At 63.1% G+C, this 21,943-nt stretch overlaps 15 non-coding genes across 15 annotated transcripts; 9 read left to right on the forward strand and 6 right to left on the reverse strand.

Annotated features, from left to right (window-relative positions):
• Window positions 1-2,099: 2,099 nt before the first annotated feature.
• On the reverse strand, window positions 2,100-2,170 carry TRNAG-GCC (transfer RNA glycine (anticodon GCC)). Its single transcript has one exon. It is a non-coding gene; the product is annotated as a tRNA-Gly (tRNA).
• Window positions 2,171-3,847: 1,677 nt separating this feature from the next.
• On the reverse strand, window positions 3,848-3,930 carry TRNAL-CAG (transfer RNA leucine (anticodon CAG)). The gene has a single exon. It is a non-coding gene; the product is annotated as a tRNA-Leu (tRNA).
• A 578-nt stretch (window positions 3,931-4,508) lies between these two features.
• Window positions 4,509-4,580, forward strand: TRNAD-GUC (transfer RNA aspartic acid (anticodon GUC)). The gene has a single exon. It is a non-coding gene; the product is annotated as a tRNA-Asp (tRNA).
• An 844-nt stretch (window positions 4,581-5,424) lies between these two features.
• Window positions 5,425-5,496, forward strand: TRNAG-UCC (transfer RNA glycine (anticodon UCC)). Its single transcript has one exon. It is a non-coding gene; the product is annotated as a tRNA-Gly (tRNA).
• Window positions 5,497-5,774: 278 nt separating this feature from the next.
• TRNAE-CUC (transfer RNA glutamic acid (anticodon CUC)) lies at window positions 5,775-5,846 on the forward strand. The gene has a single exon. It is a non-coding gene; the product is annotated as a tRNA-Glu (tRNA).
• Window positions 5,847-9,981: 4,135 nt separating this feature from the next.
• Window positions 9,982-10,052, reverse strand: TRNAG-GCC (transfer RNA glycine (anticodon GCC)). The gene has a single exon. It is a non-coding gene; the product is annotated as a tRNA-Gly (tRNA).
• Window positions 10,053-11,725: 1,673 nt separating this feature from the next.
• On the reverse strand, window positions 11,726-11,808 carry TRNAL-CAG (transfer RNA leucine (anticodon CAG)). The gene has a single exon. It is a non-coding gene; the product is annotated as a tRNA-Leu (tRNA).
• Window positions 11,809-12,386: 578 nt separating this feature from the next.
• On the forward strand, window positions 12,387-12,458 carry TRNAD-GUC (transfer RNA aspartic acid (anticodon GUC)). Its single transcript has one exon. It is a non-coding gene; the product is annotated as a tRNA-Asp (tRNA).
• An 847-nt stretch (window positions 12,459-13,305) lies between these two features.
• On the forward strand, window positions 13,306-13,377 carry TRNAG-UCC (transfer RNA glycine (anticodon UCC)). Its single transcript has one exon. It is a non-coding gene; the product is annotated as a tRNA-Gly (tRNA).
• Window positions 13,378-13,655: 278 nt separating this feature from the next.
• Window positions 13,656-13,727, forward strand: TRNAE-CUC (transfer RNA glutamic acid (anticodon CUC)). Its single transcript has one exon. It is a non-coding gene; the product is annotated as a tRNA-Glu (tRNA).
• Window positions 13,728-17,862: 4,135 nt separating this feature from the next.
• On the reverse strand, window positions 17,863-17,933 carry TRNAG-GCC (transfer RNA glycine (anticodon GCC)). Its single transcript has one exon. It is a non-coding gene; the product is annotated as a tRNA-Gly (tRNA).
• Window positions 17,934-19,601: 1,668 nt separating this feature from the next.
• On the reverse strand, window positions 19,602-19,684 carry TRNAL-CAG (transfer RNA leucine (anticodon CAG)). Its single transcript has one exon. It is a non-coding gene; the product is annotated as a tRNA-Leu (tRNA).
• Window positions 19,685-20,262: 578 nt separating this feature from the next.
• TRNAD-GUC (transfer RNA aspartic acid (anticodon GUC)) lies at window positions 20,263-20,334 on the forward strand. The gene has a single exon. It is a non-coding gene; the product is annotated as a tRNA-Asp (tRNA).
• Window positions 20,335-21,183: 849 nt separating this feature from the next.
• TRNAG-UCC (transfer RNA glycine (anticodon UCC)) lies at window positions 21,184-21,255 on the forward strand. The gene has a single exon. It is a non-coding gene; the product is annotated as a tRNA-Gly (tRNA).
• Window positions 21,256-21,533: 278 nt separating this feature from the next.
• TRNAE-CUC (transfer RNA glutamic acid (anticodon CUC)) lies at window positions 21,534-21,605 on the forward strand. Its single transcript has one exon. It is a non-coding gene; the product is annotated as a tRNA-Glu (tRNA).
• The last annotated feature ends 338 nt before the right edge of the window (window positions 21,606-21,943 follow it).

The raw sequence follows: 21,943 nt of genomic DNA on the forward strand, positions 1-21,943 counted from the left end.
GTTGTTTGAAGAGATCCACGCACCCCCGTGTTTGCAGCAGCACTGTGTGCCGCAGCCAAGACATAGAAAAAACCCATGTGCCCGTCAACAGTTGGCTGACAGGAAAAGATGCGGTATATATGTACTGTGGAATATTACTCAGCCATTTCAGAAAACGAAATATTGCCATTTGCCACAATAAGGATGGTCCTAGAGAACATTACACTTAGCGAAGTAAGTCTGACAGAGAAGCACAAACATACGTGGAATCTAAAACATAATAGAAAAGAAGGTATGTGCAAAAGAGAAACAGACTCACAGACATAGGAAACACACTGATGGTTCCCCGAGGAGAACGGGAGGGGTGGAGGCATAAATTAGGAGCTGCGATGAACAGATACACCGTACTTCATATAAAAGACATAAGCAACAAGGATTTCCAGAATAACACCGGGAATGATATTCAATATCCTGTAGTAAACTGTAATGGAAAGCAATCTGAAACAATATTAGACATGGAAGACAGTATCCGCTTTGCTGTGCACCTGAAACTAACTCAATATCGTTAATCAACTTTTCTTCCAAAATTACAGCTACTAGTTCTTATAAGTAAATGAATAAGTAAATATTAAATGCATAAATAAAAACAACACACTAAATAAATAGGTGGAATACGAGCTCCCATATGATCCAGCCCTCCCCATCGTGGGTACACATCGGCAAAGGAGAGAAACTGTCATTTGCAGAGATCCATGCACCCCCACGTTCACAGCAGCACTACGGGCCACAGCCAAGACATGGACAAAACCCAAGTGCCCATCAACCGATGGCTGGCACAGGAAGACGTGGTACGTATGTACTGTGGAATATTACTCAGCCATACAAAAGAGTGAGATATTGCCATTTGCACCGATAAGGATGGACCTAGAGTATACTCCACTTAGCGACGTAAGTCAGGCAGAGAAGCACAAAGATATGTGGAATCTAAACCGTACTACAAACGGATGTATGTGCCAAAGAGCAACGGACTCACAGACATGGAAAACACACTGTTCGTTACCCAAGGGGAAAGTGTAGGGCAGGGAAGAATCCGGAGCTGCGATTAACAGAGGGGAAATACTATACATAAAGCACAGAAGCAACAAGGATTTGCCGTACAGCACAGGGAACTGTATTCATATGTCGTGATAACGTATAATGGAAAATAACCTGGAAAAGGACATATAACTGAATCACTTGGCTGTACACCTGAAAGTAACCCAGTATTGTAAATCAACCGTACTGCTACGAAAAGGAGACGAAGACGAAGGGGGAAAAAAGGAGGGCAACGGGACAGAGGCAAGGGCAGGATCCTTGACAACGTAGGATTTGGAAAGGATCGGGGGAAAAGTGGGGAGATAGGGGGTGGGATGGGGGTGTCTGTGGGAGTAGGGTGGAGGCTGAGGTGGTGGTGCCGGTGGTGCTGTCCCGAGGGCTGACGCTGTTGGTGGGAGCAGAGGTTCAGGGGAGGGGGTGGTGTTTGTCGTGCTGATGGTGGTGGTGGCAGTAGTGGTGGAGGAGCGGGCCGGTGTTGGAAACGTATTTCTGTCGAGGGTCAGAACATGAATCTAGAGTGCAGTCTGCGATGATAGTGTGGACTTCTTTTTGAACTCCTCGTGCAAGTGGACGCTTTGGGGACTCTCCAGGAAAATGGGATGTATCACTCCCAGAGGTGGCAACTTCCTTGCTCCTGGTTGTGCAAACATAGTATAACTTTCGCAGTGCGGGCAGAGTGAGGCAGAGAGCTTGGAAACGTGGCGAAAGGTGAAGAGGTTGGGCTGTGCGGGTGCCAGTGTGGGGTGTTCCTTACAGCGAGAAGCGTGACACAAGCGGGGTCGGGGTAAGGACGAGAGCAAGGACAAGGAAGGGGTCTGGGCGTAAGAGTGGCTGAGCCCGCAAGGTGTCAGGTCCTGGAGGCGTGGCTCCCGGGTGTGTGTGGGGTGGGGGCGTCTGCGTGGGAAGGACAGGGGCCGGAAGGTGCGGTGGTGAGCGAGCTGTTGCAGGACCGGTGCCTTGAGTGTGGCAGCGGGGAAGCCCAGCTCCGCTGTGGGGCTGCGGGAACCAAAAGGGGACGCTGCGGCTGCATGGGCCGGGAATCGAACCCGGGCCTCCCGCGTGGCAGGCGAGAATTCTACCACTGAACCACCCATGCACCGATGGCCGCCGGCGCCCGGCGCTGCCCCAGCGGCGCTCGCCGCCAACCGCCGGACCCTGGTCACTGCTCGCCCCGTGGGCATGTGCTCCATTTGAGCAGGAGGCCGACGGGCCACCTGAATGAGAGGCTCCGGGCACGCTGGCGACCCCAGGGCGCGAGGCGGTCGGAAGCACCGAGGGACGAGGGACGGAGGGACGCAGGCGTGCTCGGCCCGTCCCGCGCTTTCTCTGCCGTCCACGGCCGCCGCGAGACTGTCGGTGTCGCCAGAGGAAGCCAGGAGCCGAAGCGGCCTGGCCCGCGCCCGAATCCCAGTCAGGGCAGGCGAGGCGTGGCCGCTGCGGCTGAGCGCCGACGTTCCTCTCAGCAGCCGCCCGGCCCCGACGCACAGCCCCTCTGGCGGCTGGCTTTCTTGCTGGTGCGGGGCGTGCGAGGGCGGGCGGGGGCAGGGATCGGAGCTCGGGGCTGTGCAGGGACCGCGAGCGTGGGAGATGGACACCGGGCACCGCCGCCGCCGCCGCCGCCGCCGCCGCCGCCGTCGCCGAGCGGCGCTCAGGCCACAAGACCAAAGGTGTCTGAGCCTCGCTTCTGCGCTCTGGCCCACCCCTCTCCCGCGGGGTCCCGCTCTGCTGCGTTGGTTGTGAGGAGAAGCACTTGGGCAGACTGGCTGCTGGCTCGCGGACAGCCCGGTGAGGGAGGGAGCGCGCCAGGGTGTGGTTGGGTCCGGCCGGAGCAGCGGCTTCCCCGAGGGACTTGCGCTGTGGCGCCGAGGTGGGTGGCCCGGGCTGGGGGCCGGACGTCTGTGGTGGGTGACAGGGCATCCAGGGCTTCCGCTCACTACTCACTGGAGCACCGTTCCCGGGAGCGACTCCTGCGCCAGGCCCCGTGCAGGGAGGGCCCCCTGTTGGCTGGCCAGCAGGAGGCTGGGCTGCACGCGGCCCGGCAGGCAGGCAGGCAGGCAGGCAGGCAGGCAGGCAGGCAGGTAGGCAGGTGTGGTCCGGCCAAGGTCCCAAGGCGAAAAAGCACCGAGGGCACGCACCACAGGCCGGCAAGACGGTGTGGCTGTGGAGGGAATGGAATGGGCAGGCGGGCCGTTGGGGCTGGCGGGAAGGACAGGATGTTGGAAAGAGGGAGAGCTGCTGGTGGCGGAAGTGGAAGAAAGGCTGTGAGAGCGAGTCCGCTGTTCACCGGGCCGAAGTCGGAGGGCGGGCCAGGCGTGGACGGGCTTTCCACACGCGGCCGTTCTGCGTGTGGCGGTGGGGGCGGGGTGGAGCGTGGGAGTGGGAGTGGGAGGGAGGGACGAAGGCAGGCAGGCAGGCAGGCAGGCAGGCAGGCAGGCAGGAAAACCAGCAGCAGCAGCAGCAGCCGCAAGCAGGTGAGGAAAGATGGGCTGCGAAGGACTGAAGGTTTTTCTGGTGGGGGTGCAGGTAGGAGGGGGCTTAGGAGCTGGCCCCTGGGGAGGGCGTTTGTCCGGAAAGCCAGTCGCCGGAGGGTTCCTAGTGCGCCGTTTCTGCCAGGCCCGCGGCCGTGGCTGAGAAGGTCCCGCGTCTGAGAGGCGTGGATGTCCGGGCCGGAGTTTGGAGAGGCCGCAAGAGTGCAGGGCGCGAACGGACTGGAAGGCAGTAAAGCGCTGCCATAGGGCCGGGTGCGTTTGTCGGGCGGGCCAAAAGGCTGGCTTGTCAGGAGTGGGATTCGAACCCACGCCTCCAGGGGAGACTGCGACCTGAACGCAGCGCCTTAGACCGCTCGGCCATCCTGACGGCGGGCCTGGGCGTGCGCGTGGCCGCTGGGCTGGCTGGGACCCGACGCGACGCGAACCCCGGTGCCCTTGGCGGGGCGCGGTGCTCCGCGCCAGGCGCGCGGCCGTCTGGGTGAGCGACAGAACGGGCGCGCGGCGGCCGACGGGGAGCACGGCCAGACGACGCGCCTGGCTGCGCCGCGGTGGCGCCCTCGCCCACCCCTGGCCCCGGACGCAGCCGGGCCGCGTCGGGCCAGCCCCTGCCGCCGACCCCCACCCGCGCGTCTCCTCGCCGGCCATGGCCCGGCGCGCGCCCACCCCCCCCTCGCAGCCTTGCTTTCCGTCTCGGGCCCCCTCCACCCGGCGCGATCCCCGCGTCGGAGGCAGTAGGCAGCGCGCACTCGGAGTTTTCAGGGCCACGCGGGTCCGGGTCCCTGTCGGGGTCGGGGGCTGCTGCTTTGGAGGACGCGGTTGGTGTGGCGTTGGGTCGGGTCGGGTCGGGCACGAGCCGGGCGCCCGTGGTGGGCAGGGGGCCGGAGGGCAGGGGGAGGCGTCGGCAGGCAGCCCGAGAGCGGCCGGGCGCGGGGGCGGTGGCCGCCGTCCTCGTTAGTATAGTGGTGAGTATCCCCGCCTGTCACGCGGGAGACCGGGGTTCGATTCCCCGACGGGGAGGCAACACGCCCTCTTTTGGTGGCTGGCGCCGCTCTCTGTCCTGCCGCCTGGCTCCCAAGGGCCCTTCTTCTCCTCCCTCCGCCCTCCGCCCTCCAGCGAGGCGCAGGGCGCCAGCGCGTGCCCAGCCTGCCCACCCTCGCCCCCCTGCAGCCACCCAGCCCTTCCTCCTCGCCGGGCGCTCAGTCGCCAGGGCCGAGCGACGGCCTCCTCTGGACCCCACAAGCGCCCGATGACATTGCGGCCCGCCCCAAGTGGCTGTCTCAGGGGGCTCCTTGCGTCGCGACGCACAGCTGCGCAGCTATGCACAGCGGCATAGGTGCACAGCTGCCGGGACGGGTGGGAGGCGGATGAGTGCCGTCCCCCTGTCGGTGCGGGGAGTGGCCTGGCCCAGCGCCCGGTGGAGAAGGGCTTTGGCGAGCCGGGGGCTGGAAGACGCGTGCCCCGGGGGCGGGGGCGGGCCGCGGCGTGGAGCGGAGGGCCCTGGAGCAGCAAGGCAGCGAGAGCGCCCCCCTGAGGCGGTCGGGCCGGTGGCCGAGGGCAGCTTCGTAGGGCTGGCGCGGGTGGGGCGCCGGGGAGCCTTGGTGGCGCCTGTGACGTCACAGAGCTGCCGGCCGGCGGGGCGTCGGGGCAGGGCTGCTCCAAGCGGCGGCTGCGGCGGCGGCGGCGGCTGAGGAGGAGGAGGAGGAGGAGGACGAGGAGGAGGACGAGGAAGAGAAAGGGGAGTAGGAGGAGGAAGAGAAGGAGGAGGAGGAGGAGGAGGAGGAGGAGGAGGAGAAGGCGGCGGCGACGAGAGTGCGCTCGGGCGAGCCCGGTGCCGGCGTCTCGGGGCGGCCCGGGCTGTGCAGCGTTGGTGGTATAGTGGTGAGCATAGCTGCCTTCCAAGCAGTTGACCCGGGTTCGATTCCCGGCCAACGCAGCGGGCTGACCTTTTACCGAGCTCCACGGGCGGCCGGCCGGCCGGGGGCCTGTGAGGGAGAGCTGGGAGCAGGGAGCTAGCTGGCCCCAGCGGCTTTTCTTGTGTGTGCGAGAAGCAGGCGCGCAGTGTTCTGAGGGCGCTGCAAGCAGGAAGGACGGTAGGACACGTGGATTGCCAGGGGCGGCGCGTGGCTGGACTTGGAAAGGCCGGGTCTTGGCGCCAAGGTGGCGCCGAGCGGGTGCTATGGGTCCAGCAGGAGCAGTGGTAGAGCCTGACGCTCCCTGGTGGTCTAGTGGTTAGGATTCGGCGCTCTCACCGCCGCGGCCCGGGTTCGATTCCCGGTCAGGGAAGCCTTTCTTCTGCCTCTCTACCTCCCACCGTCCACATCCCACTTTTAGGCCACGCTTGCTCCGCGGCCTCGGCGCCCCGACAAGAGCCGCCCGGTGCCCTGCACCTCCAGCCCAAGCCCTGCCAGGCAACCTCCACCCTCCCTCCCCGGCCAAACCTTTTGGCCGCACTGGCGCGCGCCCACTCGAGGCCTTCGACGTCCCGTGTCTTCCTTTTCGGACGCTTGCCTCAGCCCCAAACACGAGTGGCCGGGGCCGCGCCTCTCGCCGCCGTGGCCGTGGCCACGAGCAAACGCCCCCGCCTGTGTCTGGACTCTCCATCAGCACTGCTTTTCCCCCACGGCGACAGCGGCGGCAGCGCCGACGGCGACGGCGGTGTCACACGCGGTGCCTTCTAACAAAGCCGGATCCCCTGTGGAAAGGAGCACCGGTGGGCAGACGGGTGCTTCGCACCACCGCAGCAGGTTTCCTGAACGCCCTTGCCGGTGCCGTGGGGGTGGCTGACAGTGTGGGATGAAGGTGTTTGTGGCCGCGGTCGGTGGCCACCCCACGCGGGTTAGGGAACGGAGCAGAAGGACCCCATGGAGAGAGGGCGGCGGTGGGCCGCGTGCTGGGAGGTGCGAGGAAGGGCCTGGGGTGTCTGGGTGGAGCGCGGGCAGGAGCGGGAGGTGTTGGGCTGGCGGGGACCTGGCCCGGGAGAGCGGCTGGCCACTCAGGCAGGGGCTCAGCAGAAGCTTGGGGGTGGTGGCAGCACCTGGCCCGGCACGTGTGTACGGGTGGGTCAGATCAGGGGCCGGGGTGGGCCTGGAGTAGGAGTGCGTCTGAGGAGCACTGGCGGAAGTGAGACTTCCGGGCAGGACATGTGACAGTCGGGCCTGGGATACAAGGGGAAGGTGGCGGGGAGAGGGGTCCGAGCCGGCAGGCTGGGGGGAAGGGCGGGGTGTGTGAGTGGGCTGTGGGGCGAGGAAGACGGTGGGAGAGGACCCCTTCGCGGTGGGGTGGCGGGTGAGCGCGCCAGACTGGTGTGCTGTGCGGCAAGGTGGTCAGGCTAACCAGTGGGTTGGGACTGGGGGCGGTGGGTAGGAGGCAGGCAAGAGAAGAGCAGAAACGGAGCGCGCCTCAGGGGCTAGGCGGGGTCCGAATGGGGTGGGGGCATTCTACTGCCCCAGAGACATATACATCACCTCTCATCGGGAGAAACCATCCGGTCTCAGGTGTGTGTGGCGGCGGGGGTGGGGGGAGGAGGGGTTGAGGTTGAAAGAGGCCAAAGGAGAGGTCCCCTATGATCCAGCAATCCCACTCCTGGGTACGTACCCGGCAATGACGAAACAAGAGTGCAAAAAGGCACAAGCACCTCCACGTTCACAGCGGCACTATTTGCAGTAGCCAAGACACGGGAAAAAAACCCAAGTGCCCGTCAACGGGTGGCTAGTACAAGAAGAGGTGGTATATATGTACTATGGGATATTACTCAGCCATTAATAAAAAAGAATGAAATATTGCCATTTGCCGCAACAAGAATGCTCCCAGAGAATATTACACTTAGTGAAGTAGGTCCGACAGAGAAGCACAAAGATATGTGGAATCTAAAAAGTACTACCAATGAATCTATGTGCAAAACAGAAACAGACTCACAGACCTAGAAGACACAGTGATGGTTACCCGAGGTAAAAAGGAGGGGTGGAGGGATAAATTAGGAGCTCGATGAACAGATACACAGTACTTCATATAAAGGAGATAAGCAACAAGGATTTCCAGAATAACGCAGGGAGTGATAGTCAATATCCTGCAATAACCTGTAGTGGAAATCAATCTGAAACAATATTAGACATGGAAAACAGTATCCCCCTTGCTGTACACCTGAAACTAACTCAATATTGTTAATCAACTCTTCTTCTTAAACCACGAGTACTAGTACTTATAAGTAAGTAAGTAAGTAAATAAATAAAAACAACGACCAAAATAAACAGGAGAAACATGAGCCATCAGATGATCCAGCAATCCCCGTCGTGGGTACACATCCGCCAAAGAGAAAAACTGTTGTTTGAAGAGATCCACGCACCCCCGTGTTTGCAGCAGCACTGTGTGCCGCAGCCAAGACATAGAAAAAACCCATGTGCCCATCAACAGTTGGCTGACAGGAAGAGATGCGGTATATATGTACTGTGGAATATTACTCAGCCATTTCAGAAAACGAAATATTGCCATTTGCCACAATAAGGATGGTCCTAGAGAACATTACACTTAGCGAAGTAAGTCTGACAGAGAAGCACAAACATACGTGGAATCTAAAACATAATAGAAAAGAAGGTATGTGCAAAAGAGAAACAGACTCACAGACATAGGAAACACACTGATGGTTCCCCGAGGAGAACGGGAGGGGTGGAGGCATAAATTAGGAGCTGCGATGAACAGATACACCGTACTTCATATAAAAGACATAAGCAACAAGGATTTCCAGAATAACACCGGGAATGATATTCAATATCCTGTAGTAAACTGTAATGGAAAGCAATCTGAAACAATATTAGACATGGAAGACAGTATCCGCTTTGCTGTGCACCTGAAACTAACTCAATATCGTTAATCAACTTTTCTTCCAAAATTACAGCTACTAGTTCTTATAAGTAAATGAATAAGTAAATATTAAATGCATAAATAAAAACAACACACTAAATAAATAGGTGGAATACGAGCTCCCATATGATCCAGCCCTCCCCATCGTGGGTACACATCGGCAAAGGAGAGAAACTGTCATTTGCAGAGATCCATGCACCCCCACGTTCACAGCAGCACTACGGGCCACAGCCAAGACATGGACAAAACCCAAGTGCCCATCAACCGATGGCTGGCACAGGAAGACGTGGTACGTATGTACTGTGGAATATTACTCAGCCATACAAAAGAGTGAGATATTGCCATTTGCACCGATAAGGATGGACCTAGAGTATACTCCACTTAGCGACGTAAGTCAGGCAGAGAAGCACAAAGATATGTGGAATCTAAACCGTACTACAAACGGATGTATGTGCCAAAGAGCAACGGACTCACAGACATGGAAAACACACTGTTCGTTACCCAAGGGGAAAGTGTAGGGCAGGGAAGAATCCGGAGCTGCGATTAACAGAGGGGAAATACTATACATAAAGCACAGAAGCAACAAGGATTTGCCGTACAGCACAGGGAACTGTATTCATATGTCGTGATAACGTATAATGGAAAATAACCTGGAAAAGGACATATAACTGAATCACTTGGCTGTACACCTGAAAGTAACCCAGTATTGTAAATCAACCGTACTGCTACGAAAAGGAGACGAAGACGAAGGGGGAAAAAAGGAGGGCAACGGGACAGAGGCAAGGGCAGGATCCTTGACAACGTAGGATTTGGAAAGGATCGGGGGAAAAGTGGGGAGATAGGGGGTGGGATGGGGGTGTCTGTGGGAGTAGGGTGGAGGCTGAGGTGGTGGTGCCGGTGGTGCTGTCCCGAGGGCTGACGCTGTTGGTGGGAGCAGAGGTTCAGGGGAGGGGGTGGTGTTTGTCGTGCTGATGGTGGTGGTGGCAGTAGTGGTGGAGGAGCGGGCCGGTGTTGGAAACGTATTTCTGTCGAGGGTCAGAACATGAATCTAGAGTGCAGTCTGCGATGATAGTGTGGACTTCTTTTTGAACTCCTCGTGCAAGTGGACGCTTTGGGGACTCTCCAGGAAAATGGGATGTATCACTCCCAGAGGTGGCAACTTCCTTGCTCCTGGTTGTGCAAACATAGTATAACTTTCGCAGTGCGGGCAGAGTGAGGCAGAGAGCTTGGAAACGTGGCGAAAGGTGAAGAGGTTGGGCTGTGCGGGTGCCAGTGTGGGGTGTTCCTTACAGCGAGAAGCGTGACACAAGCGGGGTCGGGGTAAGGACGAGAGCAAGGACAAGGAAGGGGTCTGGGCGTAAGAGTGGCTGAGCCCGCAAGGTGTCAGGTCCTGGAGGCGTGGCTCCCGGGTGTGTGTGGGGTGGGGGCGTCTGCGTGGGAAGGACAGGGGCCGGAAGGTGCGGTGGTGAGCGAGCTGTTGCAGGACCGGTGCCTTGAGTGTGGCAGCGGGGAAGCCCAGCTCCGCTGTGGGGCTGCGGGAACCAAAAGGGGACGCTGCGGCTGCATGGGCCGGGAATCGAACCCGGGCCTCCCGCGTGGCAGGCGAGAATTCTACCACTGAACCACCCATGCACCGATGGCCGCCGGCGCCCGGCGCTGCCCCAGCGGCGCTCGCCGCCAACCGCCGGACCCTGGTCACTGCTCGCCCCGTGGGCATGTGCTCCATTTGAGCAGGAGGCCGACGGGCCACCTGAATGAGAGGCTCCGGGCACGCTGGCGACCCCAGGGCGCGAGGCGGTCGGAAGCACCGAGGGACGAGGGACGGAGGGACGCAGGCGTGCTCGGCCCGTCCCGCGCTTTCTCTGCCGTCCACGGCCGCCGCGAGACTGTCGGTGTCGCCAGAGGAAGCCAGGAGCCGAAGCGGCCTGGCCCGCGCCCGAATCCCAGTCAGGGCAGGCGAGGCGTGGCCGCTGCGGCTGAGCGCCGACGTTCCTCTCAGCAGCCGCCCGGCCCCGACGCACAGCCCCTCTGGCGGCTGGCTTTCTTGCTGGTGCGGGGCGTGCGAGGGCGGGCGGGGGCAGGGATCGGAGCTCGGGGCTGTGCAGGGACCGCGAGCGTGGGAGATGGACACCGGGCACCGCCGCCGCCGCCGCCGCCGCCGCCGCCGCCGTCGCCGAGCGGCGCTCAGGCCACAGGACCAAAGGTGTCTGAGCCTCGCTTCTGCGCTCTGGCCCACCCCTCTCCCGCGGGGTCCCGCTCTGCTGCGTTGGTTGTGAGGAGAAGCACTTGGGCAGACTGGCTGCTGGCTCGCGGACAGCCCGGTGAGGGAGGGAGCGCGCCAGGGTGTGGTTGGGTCCGGCCGGAGCAGCGGCTTCCCCGAGGGACTTGCGCTGTGGCGCCGAGGTGGGTGGCCCGGGCTGGGGGCCGGACGTCTGTGGTGGGTGACAGGGCATCCAGGGCTTCCGCTCACTACTCACTGGAGCACCGTTCCCGGGAGCGACTCCTGCGCCAGGCCCCGTGCAGGGAGGGCCCCCTGTTGGCTGGCCAGCAGGAGGCTGGGCTGCACGCGGCCCGGCAGGCAGGCAGGCAGGCAGGCAGGCAGGCAGGCAGGTAGGCAGGTGTGGTCCGGCCAAGGTCCCAAGGCGAAAAAGCACCGAGGGCACGCACCACAGGCCGGCAAGACGGTGTGGCTGTGGAGGGAATGGAATGGGCAGGCGGGCCGTTGGGGCTGGCGGGAAGGACAGGATGTTGGAAAGAGGGAGAGCTGCTGGTGGCGGAAGTGGAAGAAAGGCTGTGAGAGCGAGTCCGCTGTTCACCGGGCCGAAGTCGGAGGGCGGGCCAGGCGTGGACGGGCTTTCCACACGCGGCCGTTCTGCGTGTGGCGGTGGGGGCGGGGTGGAGCGTGGGAGTGGGAGTGGGAGGGAGGGACGAAGGCAGGCAGGCAGGCAGGCAGGCAGGCAGGCAGGCAGGAAAACCAGCAGCAGCAGCAGCAGCCGCAAGCAGGTGAGGAAAGATGGGCTGCGAAGGACTGAAGGTTTTTCTGGTGGGGGTGCAGGTAGGAGGGGGCTTAGGAGCTGGCCCCTGGGGAGGGCGTTTGTCCGGAAAGCCAGTCGCCGGAGGGTTCCTAGTGCGCCGTTTCTGCCAGGCCCGCGGCCGTGGCTGAGAAGGTCCCGCGTCTGAGAGGCGTGGATGTCCGGGCCGGAGTTTGGAGAGGCCGCAAGAGTGCAGGGCGCGAACGGACTGGAAGGCAGTAAAGCGCTGCCATAGGGCCGGGTGCGTTTGTCGGGCGGGCCAAAAGGCTGGCTTGTCAGGAGTGGGATTCGAACCCACGCCTCCAGGGGAGACTGCGACCTGAACGCAGCGCCTTAGACCGCTCGGCCATCCTGACGGCGGGCCTGGGCGTGCGCGTGGCCGCTGGGCTGGCTGGGACCCGACGCGACGCGAACCCCGGTGCCCTTGGCGGGGCGCGGTGCTCCGCGCCAGGCGCGCGGCCGTCTGGGTGAGCGACAGAACGGGCGCGCGGCGGCCGACGGGGAGCACGGCCAGACGACGCGCCTGGCTGCGCCGCGGTGGCGCCCTCGCCCACCCCTGGCCCCGGACGCAGCCGGGCCGCGTCGGGCCAGCCCCTGCCGCCGACCCCCACCCGCGCGTCTCCTCGCCGGCCATGGCCCGGCGCGCGCCCACCCCCTCCTCGCAGCCTTGCTTTCCGTCTCGGGCCCCCTCCACCCGGCGCGATCCCCGCGTCGGAGGCAGTAGGCAGCGCGCACTCGGAGTTTTCAGGGCCACGCGGGTCCGGGTCCCTGTCGGGGTCGGGGGCTGCTGCTTTGGAGGACGCGGTTGGTGTGGCGTTGGGTCGGGTCGGGTCGGGCACGAGCCGGGCGCCCGTGGTGGGCAGGGGGCCGGAGGGCAGGGGGAGGCGTCGGCAGGCAGCCCGAGAGCGGCCGGGCGCGGGGGCGGTGGCCGCCGTCCTCGTTAGTATAGTGGTGAGTATCCCCGCCTGTCACGCGGGAGACCGGGGTTCGATTCCCCGACGGGGAGGCAACACGCCCTCTTTTGGTGGCTGGCGCCGCTCTCTGTCCTGCCGCCTGGCTCCCAAGGGCCCTTCTTCTCCTCCCTCCGCCCTCCGCCCTCCAGCGAGGCGCAGGGCGCCAGCGCGTGCCCAGCCTGCCCACCCTCGCCCCCCTGCAGCCACCCAGCCCTTCCTCCTCGCCGGGCGCTCAGTCGCCAGGGCCGAGCGACGGCCTCCTCTGGACCCCACAAGCGCCCGATGACATTGCGGCCCGCCCCAAGTGGCTGTCTCAGGGGGCTCCTTGCGTCGCGACGCACAGCTGCGCAGCTATGCACAGCGGCATAGGTGCACAGCTGCCGGGACGGGTGGGAGGCGGATGAGTGCCGTCCCCCTGTCGGTGCGGGGAGTGGCCTGGCCCAGCGCCCGGTGGAGAAGGGCTTTGGCGAGCCGGGGGCTGGAAGACGCGTGCCCCGGGGGCGGGGGCGGGCCGCGGCGTGGAGCGGAGGGCCCTGGAGCAGCAAGGCAGCGAGAGCGCCCCCCTGAGGCGGTCGGGCCGGTGGCCGAGGGCAGCTTCGTAGGGCTGGCGCGGGTGGGGCGCCGGGGAGCCTTGGTGGCGCCTGTGACGTCACAGAGCTGCCGGCCGGCGGGGCGTCGGGGCAGGGCTGCTCCAAGCGGCGGCTGCGGCGGCGGCGGCGGCTGAGGAGGAGGAGGAGGAGGAGGAGGAGGACGAGGAGGAGGACGAGGAAGAGAAAGGGGAGTAGGAGGAGGAAGAGAAGGAGGAGGAGGAGGAGGAGGAGGAGGAGGAGAAGGCGGCGGCGACGAGAGTGCGCTCGGGCGAGCCCGGTGCCGGCGTCTCGGGGCGGCCCGGGCTGTGCAGCGTTGGTGGTATAGTGGTGAGCATAGCTGCCTTCCAAGCAGTTGACCCGGGTTCGATTCCCGGCCAACGCAGCGGGCTGACCTTTTACCGAGCTCCACGGGCGGCCGGCCGGCCGGGGGCCTGTGAGGGAGAGCTGGGAGCAGGGAGCTAGCTGGCCCCAGCGGCTTTTCTTGTGTGTGCGAGAAGCAGGCGCGCAGTGTTCTGAGGGCGCTGCAAGCAGGAAGGACGGTAGGACACGTGGATTGCCAGGGGCGGCGCGTGGCTGGACTTGGAAAGGCCGGGTCTTGGCGCCAAGGTGGCGCCGAGCGGGTGCTATGGGTCCAGCAGGAGCAGTGGTAGAGCCTGACGCTCCCTGGTGGTCTAGTGGTTAGGATTCGGCGCTCTCACCGCCGCGGCCCGGGTTCGATTCCCGGTCAGGGAAGCCTTTCTTCTGCCTCTCTACCTCCCACCGTCCACATCCCACTTTTAGGCCACGCTTGCTCCGCGGCCTCGGCGCCCCGACAAGAGCCGCCCGGTGCCCTGCACCTCCAGCCCAAGCCCTGCCAGGCAACCTCCACCCTCCCTCCCCGGCCAAACCTTTTGGCCGCACTGGCGCGCGCCCACTCGAGGCCTTCGACGTCCCGTGTCTTCCTTTTCGGACGCTTGCCTCAGCCCCAAACACGAGTGGCCGGGGCCGCGCCTCTCGCCGCCGTGGCCGTGGCCACGAGCAAACGCCCCCGCCTGTGTCTGGACTCTCCATCAGCACTGCTTTTCCCCCACGGCGACAGCGGCGGCAGCGCCGACGGCGACGGCGGTGTCACACGCGGTGCCTTCTAACAAAGCCGGATCCCCTGTGGAAAGGAGCACCGGTGGGCAGACGGGTGCTTCGCACCACCGCAGCAGGTTTCCTGAACGCCCTTGCCGGTGCCGTGGGGGTGGCTGACAGTGTGGGATGAAGGTGTTTGTGGCCGCGGTCGGTGGCCACCCCACGCGGGTTAGGGAACGGAGCAGAAGGACCCCATGGAGAGAGGGCGGCGGTGGGCCGCGTGCTGGGAGGTGCGAGGAAGGGCCTGGGGTGTCTGGGTGGAGCGCGGGCAGGAGCGGGAGGTGTTGGGCTGGCGGGGACCTGGCCCGGGAGAGCGGCTGGCCACTCAGGCAGGGGCTCAGCAGAAGCTTGGGGGTGGTGGCAGCACCTGGCCCGGCACGTGTGTACGGGTGGGTCAGATCAGGGGCCGGGGTGGGCCTGGAGTAGGAGTGCGTCTGAGGAGCACTGGCGGAAGTGAGACTTCCGGGCAGGACATGTGACAGTCGGGCCTGGGATACAAGGGGAAGGTGGCGGGGAGAGGGGTCCGAGCCGGCAGGCTGGGGGGAAGGGCGGGGTGTGTGAGTGGGCTGTGGGGCGAGGAAGACGGTGGGAGAGGACCCCTTCGCGGTGGGGTGGCGGGTGAGCGCGCCAGACTGGTGTGCTGTGCGGCAAGGTGGTCAGGCTAACCAGTGGGTTGGGACTGGGGGCGGTGGGTAGGAGGCAGGCAAGAGAAGAGCAGAAACGGAGCGCGCCTCAGGGGCTAGGCGGGGTCCGAATGGGGTGGGGGCATTCTACTGCCCCAGAGACATATACATCACCTCTCATCGGGAGAAACCATCCGGTCTCAGGTGTGTGTGGCGGCGGGGGTGGGGGGAGGAGGGGTTGAGGTTGAAAGAGGCCAAAGGAGAGGTCCCCTATGATCCAGCAATCCCACTCCTGGGTACGTACCCGGCAATGACGAAACAAGAGTGCAAAAAGGCACAAGCACCTCCACGTTCACAGCGGCACTATTTGCAGTAGCCAAGACACGGGAAAAAAACCCAAGTGCCCGTCAACGGGTGGCTAGTACAAGAAGAGGTGGTATATATGTACTATGGGATATTACTCAGCCATTAATAAAAAAGAATGAAATATTGCCATTTGCCGCAACAAGAATGCTCCCAGAGAATATTACACTTAGTGAAGTAGGTCCGACAGAGAAGCACAAAGATATGTGGAATCTAAAAAGTACTACCAATGAATCTATGTGCAAAACAGAAACAGACTCACAGACCTAGAAGACACAGTGATGGTTACCCGAGGTAAAAAGGAGGGGTGGAGGGATAAATTAGGAGCTCGATGAACAGATACACAGTACTTCATATAAAGGAGATAAGCAACAAGGATTTCCAGAATAACGCAGGGAGTGATAGTCAATATCCTGCAATAACCTGTAGTGGAAATCAATCTGAAACAATATTAGACATGGAAAACAGTATCCCCCTTGCTGTACACCTGAAACTAACTCAATATTGTTAATCAACTCTTCTTCTTAAACCACGAGTACTAGTACTTATAAGTAAGTAAGTAAGTAAATAAATAAAAACAACGACCAAAATAAACAGGAGAAACATGAGCCATCAGATGATCCAGCAATCCCCGTCGTGGGTACACATCCGCCAAAGAGAAAAACTGTTGTTTGAAGAGATCCACGCACCCCCGTGTTTGCAGCAGCACTGTGTGCCGCAGCCAAGACATAGAAAAAACCCATGTGCCCGTCAACAGTTGGCTGACAGGAAAAGATGCGGTATATATGTACTGTGGAATATTACTCAGCCATTTCAGAAAACGAAATATTGCCATTTGCCACAATAAGGATGGTCCTAGAGAACATTACACTTAGCGAAGTAAGTCTGACAGAGAAGCACAAACATACGTGGAATCTAAAACATAATAGAAAAGAAGGTATGTGCAAAAGAGAAACAGACTCACAGACATAGGAAACACACTGATGGTTCCCCGAGGAGAACGGGAGGGGTGGAGGCATAAATTAGGAGCTGCGATGAACAGATACACCGTACTTCATATAAAAGACATAAGCAACAAGGATTTCCAGAATAACACCGGGAATGATATTCAATATCCTGTAGTAAACTGTAATGGAAAGCAATCTGAAACAATATTAGACATGGAAGACAGTATCCGCTTTGCTGTGCACCTGAAACTAACTCAATATCGTTAATCAACTTTTCTTCCAAAATTACAGCTACTAGTTCTTATAAGTAAATGAATAAGTAAATATTAAATGCATAAATAAAAACAACACACTAAATAAATAGGTGGAATACGAGCTCCCATATGATCCAGCCCTCCCCATCGTGGGTACACATCGGCAAAGGAGAGAAACTGTCATTTGCAGAGATCCATGCACCCCCACGTTCACAGCAGCACTACGGGCCACAGCCAAGACATGGACAAAACCCAAGTGCCCATCAACCGATGGCTGGCACAGGAAGACGTGGTACGTATGTACTGTGGAATATTACTCAGCCATACAAAAGAGTGAGATATTGCCATTTGCACCGATAAGGATGGACCTAGAGTATACTCCACTTAGCGACGTAAGTCAGGCAGAGAAGCACAAAGATATGTGGAATCTAAACCGTACTACAAACGGATGTATGTGCCAAAGAGCAACGGACTCACAGACATGGAAAACACACTGTTCGTTACCCAAGGGGAAAGTGTAGGGCAGGGAAGAATCCGGAGCTGCGATTAACAGAGGGGAAATACTATACATAAAGCACAGAAGCAACAAGGATTTGCCGTACAGCACAGGGAACTGTATTCATATGTCGTGATAACGTATAATGGAAAATAACCTGGAAAAGGACATATAACTGAATCACTTGGCTGTACACCTGAAAGTAACCCAGTATTGTAAATCAACCGTACTGCTACGAAAAGGAGACGAAGACGAAGGGGGAAAAAAGGAGGGCAACGGGACAGAGGCAAGGGCAGGATCCTTGACAACGTAGGATTTGGAAAGGATCGGGGGAAAAGTGGGGAGATAGGGGGTGGGATGGGGGTGTCTGTGGGAGTAGGGTGGAGGCTGAGGTGGTGGTGCCGGTGGTGCTGTCCCGAGGGCTGACGCTGTTGGTGGGAGCAGAGGTTCAGGGGAGGGGGTGGTGTTTGTCGTGCTGATGGTGGTGGTGGCAGTAGTGGTGGAGGAGCGGGCCGGTGTTGGAAACGTATTTCTGTCGAGGGTCAGAACATGAATCTAGAGTGCAGTCTGCGATGATAGTGTGGACTTCTTTTTGAACTCCTCGTGCAAGTGGACGCTTTGGGGACTCTCCAGGAAAATGGGATGTATCACTCCCAGAGGTGGCAACTTCCTTGCTCCTGGTTGTGCAAACATAGTATAACTTTCGCAGTGCGGGCAGAGTGAGGCAGAGAGCTTGGAAACGTGGCGAAAGGTGAAGAGGTTGGGCTGTGCGGGTGCCAGTGTGGGGTGTTCCTTACAGCGAGAAGCGTGACACAAGCGGGGTCGGGGTAAGGACGAGAGCAAGGACAAGGAAGGGGTCTGGGCGTAAGAGTGGCTGAGCCCGCAAGGTGTCAGGTCCTGGAGGCGTGGCTCCCGGGTGTGTGTGGGGTGGGGGCGTCTGCGTGGGAAGGACAGGGGCCGGAAGGTGCGGTGGTGAGCGAGCTGTTGCAGGACCGGTGCCTTGAGTGTGGCAGCGGGGAAGCCCAGCTCCGCTGTGGGGCTGCGGGAACCAAAAGGGGACGCTGCGGCTGCATGGGCCGGGAATCGAACCCGGGCCTCCCGCGTGGCAGGCGAGAATTCTACCACTGAACCACCCATGCACCGATGGCCGCCGGCGCCCGGCGCTGCCCCAGCGGCGCTCGCCGCCAACCGCCGGACCCTGGTCACTGCTCGCCCCGTGGGCATGTGCTCCATTTGAGCAGGAGGCCGACGGGCCACCTGAATGAGAGGCTCCGGGCACGCTGGCGACCCCAGGGCGCGAGGCGGTCGGAAGCACCGAGGGACGAGGGACGGAGGGACGCAGGCGTGCTCGGCCCGTCCCGCGCTTTCTCTGCCGTCCACGGCCGCCGCGAGACTGTCGGTGTCGCCAGAGGAAGCCAGGAGCCGAAGCGGCCTGGCCCGCGCCCGAATCCCAGTCAGGGCAGGCGAGGCGTGGCCGCTGCGGCTGAGCGCCGACGTTCCTCTCAGCAGCCGCCCGGCCCCGACGCACAGCCCCTCTGGCGGCTGGCTTTCTTGCTGGTGCGGGGCGTGCGAGGGCGGGCGGGGGCAGGGATCGGAGCTCGGGGCTGTGCAGGGACCGCGAGCGTGGGAGATGGACACCGGGCACCGCCGCCGCCGCCGCCGCCGCCGCCGCCGCCGCCGTCGCCGAGCGGCGCTCAGGCCACAAGACCAAAGGTGTCTGAGCCTCGCTTCTGCGCTCTGGCCCACCCCTCTCCCGCGGGGTCCCGCTCTGCTGCGTTGGTTGTGAGGAGAAGCACTTGGGCAGACTGGCTGCTGGCTCGCGGACAGCCCGGTGAGGGAGGGAGCGCGCCAGGGTGTGGTTGGGTCCGGCCGGAGCAGCGGCTTCCCCGAGGGACTTGCGCTGTGGCGCCGAGGTGGGTGGCCCGGGCTGGGGGCCGGACGTCTGTGGTGGGTGACAGGGCATCCAGGGCTTCCGCTCACTACTCACTGGAGCACCGTTCCCGGGAGCGACTCCTGCGCCAGGCCCCGTGCAGGGAGGGCCCCCTGTTGGCTGGCCAGCAGGAGGCTGGGCTGCACGCGGCCCGGCAGGCAGGCAGGCAGGCAGGCAGGTAGGCAGGTGTGGTCCGGCCAAGGTCCCAAGGCGAAAAAGCACCGAGGGCACGCACCACAGGCCGGCAAGACGGTGTGGCTGTGGAGGGAATGGAATGGGCAGGCGGGCCGTTGGGGCTGGCGGGAAGGACAGGATGTTGGAAAGAGGGAGAGCTGCTGGTGGCGGAAGTGGAAGAAAGGCTGTGAGAGCGAGTCCGCTGTTCACCGGGCCGAAGTCGGAGGGCGGGCCAGGCGTGGACGGGCTTTCCACACGCGGCCGTTCTGCGTGTGGCGGTGGGGGCGGGGTGGAGCGTGGGAGTGGGAGTGGGAGGGAGGGACGAAGGCAGGCAGGCAGGCAGGCAGGCAGGCAGGCAGGCAGGCAGGAAAACCAGCAGCAGCAGCAGCAGCCGCAAGCAGGTGAGGAAAGATGGGCTGCGAAGGACTGAAGGTTTTTCTGGTGGGGGTGCAGGTAGGAGGGGGCTTAGGAGCTGGCCCCTGGGGAGGGCGTTTGTCCGGAAAGCCAGTCGCCGGAGGGTTCCTAGTGCGCCGTTTCTGCCAGGCCCGCGGCCGTGGCTGAGAAGGTCCCGCGTCTGAGAGGCGTGGATGTCCGGGCCGGAGTTTGGAGAGGCCGCAAGAGTGCAGGGCGCGAACGGACTGGAAGGCAGTAAAGCGCTGCCATAGGGCCGGGTGCGTTTGTCGGGCGGGCCAAAAGGCTGGCTTGTCAGGAGTGGGATTCGAACCCACGCCTCCAGGGGAGACTGCGACCTGAACGCAGCGCCTTAGACCGCTCGGCCATCCTGACGGCGGGCCTGGGCGTGCGCGTGGCCGCTGGGCTGGCTGGGACCCGACGCGACGCGAACCCCGGTGCCCTTGGCGGGGCGCGGTGCTCCGCGCCAGGCGCGCGGCCGTCTGGGTGAGCGACAGAACGGGCGCGCGGCGGCCGACGGGGAGCACGGCCAGACGACGCGCCTGGCTGCGCCGCGGTGGCGCCCTCGCCCACCCCTGGCCCCGGACGCAGCCGGGCCGCGTCGGGCCAGCCCCTGCCGCCGACCCCCACCCGCGCGTCTCCTCGCCGGCCATGGCCCGGCGCGCGCCCACCCCCTCCTCGCAGCCTTGCTTTCCGTCTCGGGCCCCCTCCACCCGGCGCGATCCCCGCGTCGGAGGCAGTAGGCAGCGCGCACTCGGAGTTTTCAGGGCCACGCGGGTCCGGGTCCCTGTCGGGGTCGGGGGCTGCTGCTTTGGAGGACGCGGTTGGTGTGGCGTTGGGTCGGGTCGGGTCGGGCACGAGCCGGGCGCCCGTGGTGGGCAGGGGGCCGGAGGGCAGGGGGAGGCGTCGGCAGGCAGCCCGAGAGCGGCCGGGCGCGGGGGCGGTGGCCGCCGTCCTCGTTAGTATAGTGGTGAGTATCCCCGCCTGTCACGCGGGAGACCGGGGTTCGATTCCCCGACGGGGAGGCAACACGCCCTCTTTTGGTGGCTGGCGCCGCTCTCTGTCCTGCCGCCTGGCTCCCAAGGGCCCTTCTTCTCCTCCCTCCGCCCTCCGCCCTCCAGCGAGGCGCAGGGCGCCAGCGCGTGCCCAGCCTGCCCACCCTCGCCCCCCTGCAGCCACCCAGCCCTTCCTCCTCGCCGGGCGCTCAGTCGCCAGGGCCGAGCGACGGCCTCCTCTGGACCCCACAAGCGCCCGATGACATTGCGGCCCGCCCCAAGTGGCTGTCTCAGGGGGCTCCTTGCGTCGCGACGCACAGCTGCGCAGCTATGCACAGCGGCATAGGTGCACAGCTGCCGGGACGGGTGGGAGGCGGATGAGTGCCGTCCCCCTGTCGGTGCGGGGAGTGGCCTGGCCCAGCGCCCGGTGGAGAAGGGCTTTGGCGAGCCGGGGGCTGGAAGACGCGTGCCCCGGGGGCGGGGGCGGGCCGCGGCGTGGAGCGGAGGGCCCTGGAGCAGCAAGGCAGCGAGAGCGCCCCCCTGAGGCGGTCGGGCCGGTGGCCGAGGGCAGCTTCGTAGGGCTGGCGCGGGTGGGGCGCCGGGGAGCCTTGGTGGCGCCTGTGACGTCACAGAGCTGCCGGCCGGCGGGGCGTCGGGGCAGGGCTGCTCCAAGCGGCGGCTGCGGCGGCGGCGGCGGCTGAGGAGGAGGAGGAGGAGGAGGAGGAGGACGAGGAGGAGGACGAGGAAGAGAAAGGGGAGTAGGAGGAGGAAGAGAGGAGGAGGAGGAGGAGGAGGAGGAGGAGGAGGAGAAGGCGGCGGCGACGAGAGTGCGCTCGGGCGAGCCCGGTGCCGGCGTCTCGGGGCGGCCCGGGCTGTGCAGCGTTGGTGGTATAGTGGTGAGCATAGCTGCCTTCCAAGCAGTTGACCCGGGTTCGATTCCCGGCCAACGCAGCGGGCTGACCTTTTACCGAGCTCCACGGGCGGCCGGCCGGCCGGGGGCCTGTGAGGGAGAGCTGGGAGCAGGGAGCTAGCTGGCCCCAGCGGCTTTTCTTGTGTGTGCGAGAAGCAGGCGCGCAGTGTTCTGAGGGCGCTGCAAGCAGGAAGGACGGTAGGACACGTGGATTGCCAGGGGCGGCGCGTGGCTGGACTTGGAAAGGCCGGGTCTTGGCGCCAAGGTGGCGCCGAGCGGGTGCTATGGGTCCAGCAGGAGCAGTGGTAGAGCCTGACGCTCCCTGGTGGTCTAGTGGTTAGGATTCGGCGCTCTCACCGCCGCGGCCCGGGTTCGATTCCCGGTCAGGGAAGCCTTTCTTCTGCCTCTCTACCTCCCACCGTCCACATCCCACTTTTAGGCCACGCTTGCTCCGCGGCCTCGGCGCCCCGACAAGAGCCGCCCGGTGCCCTGCACCTCCAGCCCAAGCCCTGCCAGGCAACCTCCACCCTCCCTCCCCGGCCAAACCTTTTGGCCGCACTGGCGCGCGCCCACTCGAGGCCTTCGACGTCCCGTGTCTTCCTTTTCGGACGCTTGCCTCAGCCCCAAACACGAGTGGCCGGGGCCGCGCCTCTCGCCGCCGTGGCCGTGGCCACGAGCAAACGCCCCCGCCTGTGTCTGGACTCTCCATCAGCACTGCTTTTCCCCCAC

The sequence above is a fragment of the Eubalaena glacialis genome, unplaced genomic scaffold, assembly GCF_028564815.1.
Source record: "Eubalaena glacialis isolate mEubGla1 unplaced genomic scaffold, mEubGla1.1.hap2.+ XY scaffold_353, whole genome shotgun sequence".
Lineage (NCBI taxonomy): Eukaryota > Metazoa > Chordata > Mammalia > Artiodactyla > Balaenidae > Eubalaena > Eubalaena glacialis.